This window comes from Notechis scutatus, chromosome 2 (assembly GCF_049901735.1).
Source record: "Notechis scutatus isolate UNSWTSFEM ecotype Mainland chromosome 2, rNotScu1.2, whole genome shotgun sequence".
Classification (NCBI taxonomy): domain Eukaryota; kingdom Metazoa; phylum Chordata; class Lepidosauria; order Squamata; family Elapidae; genus Notechis; species Notechis scutatus.
In genome coordinates this window covers 239,237,494-239,250,275 of record NC_142010.1, presented here as the reverse complement: position 1 = coordinate 239,250,275, position 12,782 = coordinate 239,237,494, and positions in this window count along the sequence as shown.

Here is a 12,782-nt window from a genome sequence, read left to right as displayed (position 1 = left end):
TGAAACTTGTGGGTGGTATGTTTATTATTTATCTGGTTTTATTTCTTAGTTGTTTGAGTCTTGTTTATGCATGGTTGACTTGTAAACCTCTCAGAACTAGTTAAGAACTGGAGGACTTCTGGGGAGAAATGGTAATCTGAAGATACAGTAGCTCCATGAAAATTGGTGCCGACAACCGTGGTGGATTGAAGAGGCTGCGAGTAGACCAGGTTTTTATAATTCCTCTCCAGACAAGGAGGGGACTTCAGATCATCTACAAGTACTCCAAGCAGTTGTTCCTTATAAGGAGATTGCAAGATGGCGATCTCTGGCAGCTTTAGAGCCATTTGGAAGACAAGGGAATAGCCATTTTGCTCAAACTGTAGTCAACATCTTTGAAAAGACAATGGACTTCCATATTTCCTTTTCTAATTGCTTTTGGAAACTGTTAATTGCTTTTCAGCTATGAGGAAGCAACATGTTTTACCACACCAGGTGAGTTTTCTTCAGTCCTTAGTGAAAGAAGTTTTAACTGCAAATTTAAGGACTTGAAATATTTTTGAATAAATAGCAAAAGGATGATAAAAACTTTGATTTTAAAAAATTATTAGTGAACTAAAGGTCCAGGTAAATTGGAAATAAGATTTTGGAATTAATTATAAGAATTCTTCCTGTGGGAAAATGCTTTTGTTTTGAATTAAAAAAAAAAAAGTAAGCCAAGGCCTGACTCCATTATCAAGCCTGGGATTCCTGGTGAATTGGAGACAGGCTTCATTATTCAGCTGGCTATTTTTATTCCCTCTTTGTCTATGGTTTATAGCTCTGTTTTATAATATGTATTATTACTGTGAGATATATATATATATATTTGTAGCTGTGATTTTTTAAATGTGTGGTTTTATTTGTTGTGTCACTCGGAATCAGCTTGGGTGAGATGGGCAGCTACATAAACGTTATTAATAAATAAATAAATAAGAAATTACTGTATCAGTTGGCATTATTAAATTCTCTATAGACCTATATTATTTTCCTGAAGATACACCGTATGTAGTCAAAGAGGTGGCTTTAAAACACAGGAGGATAAACCAGGGATAGGGTCTGGATAATTTAAATATCCAAGGTCTGGATAATTTAAATTCTTCTTGCCGGAAGAGCAGCACTGACCTCCAAAAATCAAGAACTGTGCATCTTTGCAATCCTTCAAAGGAGAATGAAATAATGAGAGTGTAAATGCAAAAGTGACACAATTGTCCAAGTCATATAATTTTTGCAGAATAATAACAATGCTGGTATAGTTATAAAGGAGGAAGAAGAAAAGAGTCAGAAGATTTAAAGAAGGGACAAAGAAAACATTGAGAAAAATAGGCTAAGTAGATAACTCAGTTGATCTGTCTAGTTTATTTGAGGGAAAGTCTTCTTCAGTATCATCTTTCATTCACCTCCAGCACTGCTGCTTGTTGAAGTACGCATAAGCATATCTGAGATCTCATGGAGACTTAGGAACAGGGATATCTTCAGGTATGGTCGTGGAGATCGTCTTGACTTTTTAACCACCATGCCCTGCAGACATTCTGGTTTCTGGGCTGTCCTCCCCTCTATACTGCAGTGGGGAACCAATGTTTGTGTCACCTTTTACAAAGTCTCTAAAACAAGATCTATCTGTGAAAAGCAAATATGATTCTAGAACACTACTTCAGTAGTTAGTATAGAAAACATTTAATAAGCATACTAATAATGTAATAAACTAATAAATAATAGATAGAAATTAAAGTGGTCTTTCAAGTTTTACAAAACTCTCCCAGAGTATGTTCTGTCACCACTGGGGTGCCTTTGAATAATGTCATCTTGGTGTATCACCTAATTAAAACACTGTTCTAAAGCTAGTGCCTTTTTTTGTCTGCAGTCATTCATAAAAATGTTACTCCAAATGGGACCAAACACTGCCCTTCAATATTCTGTCTGTCTGTCTGTCTATCTACTTTTATCTTGGCTTCTTGAAAGCAGATACATTTTACCTTTTTTGTCATAAAATTTTCAGATTAATGAAGAAAATTATGAAGATTTTCTGCTTCTACAGAAAAGTACTTGGTACTATAAAAAGTAAATTATTACAGGATTGCAAATAAGGACTGCCTCCCCCCCAAGCAATGGCTTCTTTTCAGTACTAATTTAAACTTTCAAGCATTTACTTTCTGATCTTCAAAATTGGAATGGACCAAAAACATTTTATTTCTTAGGATTGTAATAATCATTTTCCCCTTATAAAAGGAGTTACAGCGCCATCACCTGGACACATAGGAAATTATTGTCAGTAGACACTTACCTGTCTCCGGCTCTTCTGTCTTCAGATTCAAAGCTGAAGAGATAGGTATAGAGTCGGAGCTAGGCAAGGGCCAAACCCAGCAGCACCTTGCAAATTAAGAAAAGATGAAGGAAGACAATCATGTGAAAGAAAGAGGGGTGACTGAGACATTTTAGTCCAGTTAATAGTACTATATATAAAAGAAATTGCTTTGTGGCTGATTCTTTCTACAAGTAATATTTGCATTTTCTACCTTTGTCTCTGTCTGTCTGCTGTTGTTTGATTACTTGGAATCTTAGACCTGATACAGATTATACTTGCTTCTTCTGCAGTCTCTATGGACTTCTGAAAAAGTAAGCTCGCATGCATCTTTTCTATGCCAAAGGTTTTGCACTGTGCCTAAGATTTTGCTTTGCATTGCCAAAAGTTTTGCATTTGTTTTGTGTTAACTTTGATGAAAAAATTATGGCTGTAAGAAATATAATGAGGGCTTTTTATTATCAAAAACTGGTTGTGTATGTAATTGGCATCATAGAACATCTTCCAGAAAAATGTTACATATTTATTTAAAAAATGAAATTTTAAAACAAGTGAATAAACACATCTAAATGTTTGCAAACTTCACCACAGAAAAGATGTGAAGACCCCTCTTACTTAAGAGAGGCTGTTTGTCCCAAAGCACAATCCTTTTTCTAACATCTAAAATTGGGTTTTGTTTTGTTTCTTCTTTCTCTTATTTTGTACATTCATGCCTCTTCTCGATTTTCTTTTCTTTTCTTTTTTGCCATTGGTACTAGAAGGAGAAAGAAATGTGTATACTTGTGTGCTTTTGGTGAAAGAGTAGTTAGGCACCTTGAGGGTTAGGTCAGAAAAAAGAGCAAGCATTTTATGAATAGTAATTTACTGTTGTTGGATAAAATAAAAACATTTTGAAAGCTTACCAGAATGACCACCTGCTGAATAGAATAGAATAGCTTTATTGGCCAAGTGTGATTGAATACACAAGAAATTTGTCTCTTGTTCCAGAAGCTCTCGGTGTACATACAAACAACAAAGTAATATAATCATAATACTGTTACCAATAAGAGAAGGTGCGAGAAAAAGATGAGAATGATAATAGTAATACAGCCATACTACATGGGTAAATATTGATTGACGTGATGGTATTCTTTTGAATTTATTTCTTATATCTTCTTCACCAGAACTGGATTGTTTTTGATTTTTTTATATCTTGCATCCTTCACTAAATTCATGTCTAAACTAATCTGGGTTTATATATGAAAGGACTGTGCTGCTAGTTCAGAACGCAGAATCTATCTATCATCTATCTATCTATCATCTATCTATCTATCTATCTATCTATCTATCTATCTATCTATCTATCTATCTATCTATCTATCTATCCATCCATCCATCCATCCATCCACCCACCCACCCACCCATCCATCTATCTACAATATCTCCCTCATGGGTGACTCTGTTACTGGAAATTGGCCATGGTTACCCTTTGGATTAATTTTTATTTGATTGTGTCTGGGGAAAGGATTACAATTCTTTCAATTCCATTAAAAAAATCAGCACCTGCACAATCTTTGCAGGTATAGGCACATTGTGACATCTGAATATCTTTCCTGAGGTCTTCATTTACCAAATTCTAGAGTGTTGGTTCTTTACTGTTGATACTTGCTCTTTAAAGGCAGAAGCTATCCACTACTACAATATCTTTTAATTCTAAAGCTGGTTTCTGTACTTGCTGTCATTAGTTTGGTCTTTTTATATTTAATCTCATTTTATACCTTTCTCCATAACTTTAATTACTTGAGCTTGCATATCCAGCTAGCAGAGAAGTATCGTCAGCACACTGCAGGCTACTGATGTTTCTTTCTCCAGTTTATGTTCATCATCTTTTAATCCAGTTTTCCTAGATTTATATACAGTTTTTAGATTTGTGGGAGGTTCTTTTTACTCTGTCAATCAAGCTAACCCTAGATTCAGTGAACCCTGGTAAGTACCTAGCACAGTAAGGTTTTTTTTCTTGTTTACTAACATAAAGACAAGTTATGCACAATGTGTATTACACAGAACCACAAATGAGCAACAAATTACAAATTACCGTGTTTCTCATATAATAAGGCCGGGTCTTATTTTTTTTTGAGCCCCGAAAAAATGGCTAGGCCGTCTTTTCGGGGGTGACTTAATTCCCCCCCCTTGCATCTTCGGGCAGGCGGGTGGCGATGGCTTGGATGTTGACCTCGGCGTTGGTGGGGCACTTTGTGTCAGGGTCAATGCAGGCAGCACCATATCCAGGTGTGCAACAAAGGTACTTCCTAACAGCAAGCCCCCCCGCCATTTCCCCCCCATTTCGCATGTTTTATTATAGGCCTTAATTTGGGGGGAGGGGCTTAATTTCATTTCATGCCTATAAAACATGCTGGGACTTCCTACTGGGGGAGGCCGTATTGTTGAAGAAACAGGGTACAAACAATAGATGTGTGTAGAAAGTAAGGAAGGTGACCTTGATAGAAATATGTACAAGGACTGAAACATTTTTTAAGTTCAGAACATCAAAATAATGTTCAGAAGTTACTCCGCCACATTCCTAATTCTCTGAATTTTAAGAAAGAAAATTTACAGCACAATTAGAATGTAAGTTTCTGTTGTTATAGCTAACCTCATAAAAGTTGTTTTAGCCTTCTTTGATTGATTTGTCTGGTCTACATAATGGGGGTAACAGTTTGTATCTCTAGCTAACCTAATGTCCTATATTGTTATATTATATATGATATAATCGTATGCTGTAGTCTTAATCTATTGTATTACTTATCCCTCTATTATGCCACTCTACACTATGCTACTAATATCATATTCCTGCTCTACTTCCTTTCTACCTTTGGTTCCCCTGCCCCTTTCTCCTGGCGTCTGCTTTATCATATTATTGGTCCTGCCTTGTTGAATTTTATTAAACTCACTATCATTCCAATAGAGACCAGTAGATGGCACTCCCGAGTCTTTTTTTTAGAATCCTCAACCTTCTTCTTGGTTCCTCACAAAGGAAGGGCTTTGAATCTTCCCACTTACTTCCTTTTGTTTTTGGAAGAGATTTACCTTTGAGGGGAAAGGATGGTGGGAGAAACAAAGAAACAACACAACACACACTTCCCCTTGCTTCCTGCAGAAAGTCCCCAGGAGTTGTCACTTAGCAGAGATTTCAATTTGTGCAAATTCCTCTGGGTTCTCATTCTGATTAGTCACGGTATTTTCCTCCGGAGAAGTCAACTTTATTTTTGGTAGGTTCTGTTCAATTTTTGAATTCTTAGTTCAAAACACTAATACACACACATCATCCTTCTCCAACTTGCCCCGCAGCCAGTCTGTGAAAAAGCTGGGGAAAGACTTAAAGGAAACTGAGTGAAGTAGCATGTGAGTTTGCCAATGCTCAGATGCCTTTTTGCAAGGTTGAATGAATGAATGAATGAATGAATGAATGAAAGAATGAATGAAAGAAAGAAAGAAATACAGCCCTGTCTTGCTTATTTGTCAATCTGGAGCCAATCTATTTTGTCATGTTTGGTCCAGGCTGTGACTTCCTGATCTGTCTACCGGTTTCGCATGACTACAATGAGTTGTTCTGGGATGCTCATTTTTCTAAGTATATTCCATAGTTCAACTTTATCAAAGGCCTTTCTATAGTTAAATTCTTTGGCCTTCTCAATTATCCATTGACGATGACAAAAGTTTGTTGTTACTCAGCCATTTCTAAAACCAATTTCTATATCTACGGTAGTATTTTTCTTTCCATGCAAGGCAGAGGTGGTATTCAGCAGCTTCTGACTAGTTCTGGAGAACCGGTAGCAGAAATTTTGAGTAGTTTGGAGAACTGGAAAATACCACCTCTGACTGGCTCCAACCCCATCTATTCTCTGCCTCCTGAGTCCCAGCTGATTGGCTGGGTCTTCTTTTGTTGCCCTGCACAGGAGAATGGAGCTGGAAAGCAGGTTAGTGGGGTGGGGACGGAATGGGGATTTTGCAGTATCCTTCCCCTGCCACGCCCACCAAGCCACACCATGCCCATCAAGCCATTCCCACAGAACCGGTAGTAAAAAAAAATTGAATCCTACCACTGTTGCAAGGTTCTAGTTTGGTGTGTGATAGTTCTAAGCATTATTTCCCTAGAAGGTGAAAGGAAGGTTATTGTTTCCACACTCTGATGGGTCTTTTTTCCTGGTTTTAGTACAGACTGAGCTCTTCATTCTGATGGCCACTATGTCCTTTTGCTTCCACTTTACCATTGAGTAGAGCAGGGCTGTCAAACTAGTGGCCCATGAGCTGGATGTGTCATGTACTAGCCATGCCTATACCCAGTTTAGCGAAAGGGAAAAAAGTCGCAATATGTCACATGACGACATGAGTTTGACACTCTTGGACTAGAGCAGGGGTGGGCAAACTTTTTGGCTCGGGGGCCGCATTGACTTTTAAAATTTGACAGACGGGCTGGGTTGGACTAGAGCATACAGTGGGATTAACATTACATTGAAATGCTCAGCTTGGGATCATAGAATATAGAGTACCTTTATTGTCATTGCATTCCACGAATACAATGAAATTTGAAAGCTTCTCCAGCAGTGCCCCAAACACCACATCACAATCACACTACAGAGTAAATAATAATAATAATAATAATAATAATAATAATAATAATAATAATAATAATAATAATAATAATAATAATAATAATAATAATAGTACCTAGTCTAAAACCTATCTAAAACATTTAGTAAGTTAAATAGTTTTAAAATGCCACTATATACATAGGACTAAATCACAAATGCACTGTTTGATTCAAGACAATTATTGCCTTGGAAAAGAAACTGTTTCTCAGTCTATTAGTCCTCATTTTAAGACACCTATAACGTCTCCCTTTTGGTAACAGTTCGAAATATGAATGACCAGGATGAGAACGGTCTGTGGAGATTTTTTGTGCTCTAGAGAGGAGTCTGGTCTTCACAATCTCTTCCAAAATAGAATAGAATATCCAATCAAACTGATATTCTATCATTTCTGGGTTATAGTTAACAATGATTTTGACATAATTAAGGACAGCTACCCCATTTTTGCCATTATTTTCTTGTTCTAAGATCTGATGCTTCTTTGATGTTAGGTGATCCACACTAATCCGTGATTCCCATGATTTTCTCAATGTTTAATACATTGTTTTTGTTTACACAGCATCACATTTGTCTTGATTCTGTGTATCATGGTGCACTTTGCAGCAAATTTCCTTCTGATTCTGGGTACATTAGCAGCTGGACATCCTTTTGGCTTTAATCCAGCCATCTAATAAGCACCAGTGCTGCTAAGATTTGCACTTAGCTCTTTTCCAGTAACTCATTCTGACCTGAAGGAGGCTCATCTTCCAATAACATGTTCTAAATGTCCATCTAGCTTTCTTGGAAGAATAAGGGAGTGAAGCAGTGGGTCATATTTAGTCTAATCCCTTTTCTCCATCCTGTCATGGGTGACTTTTCTGGAACTGTACATTCTCAGAATGATAGCTTATAATATACAATTCCTTTATCACCTCAAAATAATGAGCTGTGTTGGCACAGTGGTTAGAATGCAGTATTGCAGGCTAATTCTGCTGACTGTCAACTGCCAGCAGTTCGATCCTCACTGGCTCAAGGTTGGCTCACTTTCCATCTTTCCGAGGTCGATAAAATGTGGACCCAGATTATTGGGGGCAATATGTTGATTCAGTAAACCACTTAGAGAGGACTGGAAAGCACTGTGAAGTGGTATATAAGTCTAAGTGCTATTGCTAATGGTTTACATTGTACAATATCAGAAGGATAAATCCATACAATATTTAAGTGAATTCTTCCTTATTTTTTTAGGAGATGCATGGAATAAGTCCTTTTTTGAGCAATATGGTAAACGTTTTTTGAGTTCTCATGCTTATTCTTTTCCAAGCTCCTCCTGTTTTTTCCAAAAAGAATCATGCTGTATATGGTTTTTACATGATTAAAAACTGCTCAATTTTTAATAATTAATCAGTATTACCTGGTTGTTGCTGCTGGCTGCTGGTGGTATTACTTTGTTTTCCTGAAAATATGACCTAACCTGAAAGTAAGTCCTAGCTTGATTTTTACACGTGCGCCCAATATAAACCTTACCTCTGAAATAATCCCTAAGTAAGATCCCACCCACTCCAGAGTGCACAGGTAAAAATTAAGCTAAGGTGGGAATAGGGGTGGTGGTGGAGCTGCCCTACTACTTACCTCTGGACAGTTGTAGTCAGGACTCACACACCCCGACACCTGCGTTACTGGCCCATTTCTTTTGCAGCTGGCAAGGCTGGCAAGGCTTTCCTGAAGGCTCTGTAGCTGATAACAAAGCTTCAGATCGATCCGGAACTCTGTTATCTGCTGCAGAGGCCTTCAGGAAAGCCTTTCCGGAAGCAGAAGAAGTTCCTGAAGGCCTCTGACAGCGAAAAGGAGGCCAGGGATGACACATGTAAGTGAGATTAGTCAGTGGATGACATCCCCCCAAAATAAGACCTGGTGCCCTTTTTTGGTGTAAAAAAATATAAGACAGGGTCTTATCTTCGGGGAAACATGGTATTTACTACATTAATGCATATACCACCTAATGAAGATTTGGGGTAGTTTACGATAATAAAAGTACAATAAAATGCCAAGCATAAAACCATCAGGTAATATCATCCTTTTATGAAATATACACTAAAAACACTTCTCTCCAACCCACCTTTCCTGTAAACTCATACATCAAAATAAAAATACAGAACAGCAGCCCAACATTATTATTAAAATTCAAAACCCCATGTAATAACATTGCTTTAATAGCTTTGTGGAGGTTGGTAGCCTGATGTGCAAGAAAACAGAGAAAAGAGTATTCAATAAAACGTATTCAATAAGAGACAATAAACAACATTTCAGTCTAGTAAATTAATCTCCCCTTGAATTGCATATTACCTATTATTATTAAGAAATATTTTTATAGGAAGTCCAAGTGATAGTGGAGTTAATACAACTACAAATAGCTACTACAGGGTTGTGTTTGAAGCAAAAGTTAGATTAGCGGTGATACTGGGAAAAGGGAATAAAGATTCCCCATACTGCCATCTAATGTAACAACTGATATGTACATATATTAAATAAAAAATTAAGGCTAACGTCATATATAAATGCCTTTTGCAACAAAGTCCAGTTTCTATTTGTTAAATTGTTCTATTCTTATTTTAAAAAAACCACTGACGACTACAGTGGAAAAATGAAAGCAATGCCAGCAACTGGTATTAGCAACTAAATAGTGGTAACAATAGCAATAAAGCTGGAGATGTTATTAAAAGGTTATTTAATAGCTATTGACAAGGGGTGTTTTTTTGGAAACAGAGAAACCCATATAATTTTATCTATTTGCCATTGCTAGATAAGATTTCACAGACAATATATATATACTCACAAAGTTTGTAGCCAACTCTTTAAACAGAAGTCCATGGGATTGACTTATAAATCAATTTAAAACAAGAAAATTTCTGCCCACTCCCAACTTGTAATACTTACAAAAAAGCAAAAATTACTGACAAGAACCAAGCTAGTTATTTATGCTAAGAGATACAATGCTATGTTGCTGAATTGGTCAAAATGTGGCCTGATGTGTAAACACAAATTGCTCTCTCGCTATTCAACTAATAACAGAAAAAACAGTTGCTGAGTTATTACCAAAAATGATATGTGCATAACCCAATTGACTTATGATTTGAATGATTGCATTTTTTGCTGAGAGAAAGAGAATATTGCAGCAAAGAATGGGCAGGAAAAATTGCTTTACCCTCTTCTTTGAAAAAAAAACCAGATAGTAAAATAAAATTATTACAGCTTTAGACCAAACATGTGTAGTGGTTAAAATACTTTATTAGGAGCAAGGAGACCTAGATTTTAGTCTTTGCATAGAAGCGAACTGAGTGACTTTCAGCCAGTTACTCTTTCAGCCCTTAGGTCATAAAGTCAAAAAACATATTCTACCAACCTGCATAGTACCAATATAGCAAGCTATAGTCCTCAACCTTCAGTGAAGTGGTCTTCATATGAGTCGATTCATTCATGCTAAATAATAATAATAGTACTATATGCTACTAAAACTCTTGTGTCTGTGACTTCTAATAGGCCAAAACAGGTGCATTACAGGGAAACAATTTTTGAAACAAGATACCTCAGATGGGCTAACTTACAGGAAGTCATGGATTTATCTGGAACTGAAATTTAGAGAATTTCATAAAACATTTTGTGACTAAAAATTCTCATAAATCATTGTATGATATAATACAAAATGTGATGAAACATTTCCTATGGTCAACTCCTGTTGGTTTAACTATACTGTAAGGTTCAACATCCCTCTTTTCACACTTCTTGATAGGTGAGGACCTTTAATGGCATTCCCTGTCCCCTCAGAGCAGAGAAATAGCATCTTCATGGAATAGGCAGTTTCAAAAATATCTAGGCCCTAGACATTCAAGCAGTAAAAAGTGTGACTTGAAATTAAGAATCAAAGGATAAAAAGCAATAAATCAAACAGCTTTGCATTCCCAACATGAAAGGGGAAAAGCCACTATTTATAATAGGATTGTCCAAAGTGCTATCAGCAAATGATAGCTATTTATACAATTTCCACAAACTTACTAATGGTGATCTCTGAATCGTGTAAAAAACACTGTCCGTAGGGAAATACTGTTCAATCTTTTTAATTTAAAAAAAAGAACCACAATGTAGCTCTTAGAAGCTGGGAAGTCATAGCCCAAGAGCATTTATTTAACAATTGCTGGGTTGAAGTCTTCGATCAATCTTGCACAAACTAGTGCTTCCCAGATATTCATGCTGCTGCAAATCACTGGGGGTTTATACATCATCATATCTGTGTGGCAAAGGCTTAAGGACTTTATTATAAATATTTGAAAGTATTTCAATATTACTAGAGAACTTTCATATGAAAAATTGTGAACTTCCCTCTTGGAAATGTTTTAATATTATTTATTCCGCAATTCTATCCACAGCTTCTAATTTTCATCCTTCATTCCTTCTGTTATTTGCAATATTATAGTTATATTGGCTAAAATATAAATATAATACTTTAGGAAATAGACTTATCTGTTATTGTTACTCTGACTCAATGACTTATTAGTAAAATAATTTATAAAGTTACACAAAAATTGCTTCAAGAAATCTATCTTAAATCTGAAATTCTCTCCACACACACTAAGGACTACTACAAACAAAATGAGATTTATTTACAAATAAAGGGGCTCAGGATGAAGCTGCAATTAGATGTGGTTTTTCATGAGGAAGTCAAAAAGGGCAGATTATTTATCCAACCCAGTAATACCTATTCTGATAATAATGAACCTCCAGATGGCACAGATTAAACTTAGAAGTTTCTGCATTCCATACAAACTTCCTCAAAATATCATTTTTTAAGTTATTTTTTATATAGGCAAAAGAATGAAATAGTGGTGGTTATGTTACTGCATATGATTGTACTCGGGGGTGGGATTCTACTGGTTCTATAGAACCGGTTCTTATGATTCTGCACAGTTCAGAGAAACGGCAAATTGTGCCCCTGGCTGGCCCCTCCCCTCTCTGCCCACCCCTCCCAGTAAGTCCTAATCGAGCATGCGTGACATTGCGCGCATGCCCGACATCGCTGACTGCGTTCTCCCCTGCCAGTCACTCCCTAAGGTATTTTTCCCCCTCCCTACGATCAGCTGTTCTGATGACCAGCTATGCCGGGATCCCCCTCGCTGTCTTACTGCTTTGCCCAGCAGGCTTCCCTAAGGCCCAGGAGGCAAAAGGGGGCACGTGGGAGGGGGCGGGGGGAGCTGTGTCCCCCCCATGCTGTTTTTTACTGTCCTGGGACCCAGGGAAGCTTCCTGGGAGCAAAAATGCCCCCCAAAAGGCTTCTCTGAGGCCCAGGAGGCCCAGAAAAGGAGTGCAGGGAGGTACTGCATGCCCCCCCCCCACCGCGCTTCATTTTTTGCCTTCTTGGGCCCCAGGGAAGTCTTCTGGGAGCAAAAACACCCCTCCAGGAGGCTTCCCTGAAGCCCAGGAGGCAAAAAACAAAACCAAACGGGGGGGGGGGGCTGCAAAAAATAAGTCACACCCACCCAGTCACATGGTCATGCCCACTAGCCACACCCACAGAACTGGTTGTTAAAAATTTTGAATCCCATCCCTGACTGTACTGAAGAAAGTTGCATGTCATACTCAAATGCAGATTCATGTATATCGGCACAGCCCATTACAGAAGGCATGAAAAACCTGCAGTCCTCCTCCTATCAGTAGATGGCTATGGCTTGAACTAATGAAAAATGAAATTACACAACAACTAGAAAGCCCAATTTAGAAGAAGCTATTTCAAAGGAAGGCAGGTTATAGTATAGCAACAAAAATAGTGACGTTGACAGACACCTCTTTCTCTAGCTTTAAATGAT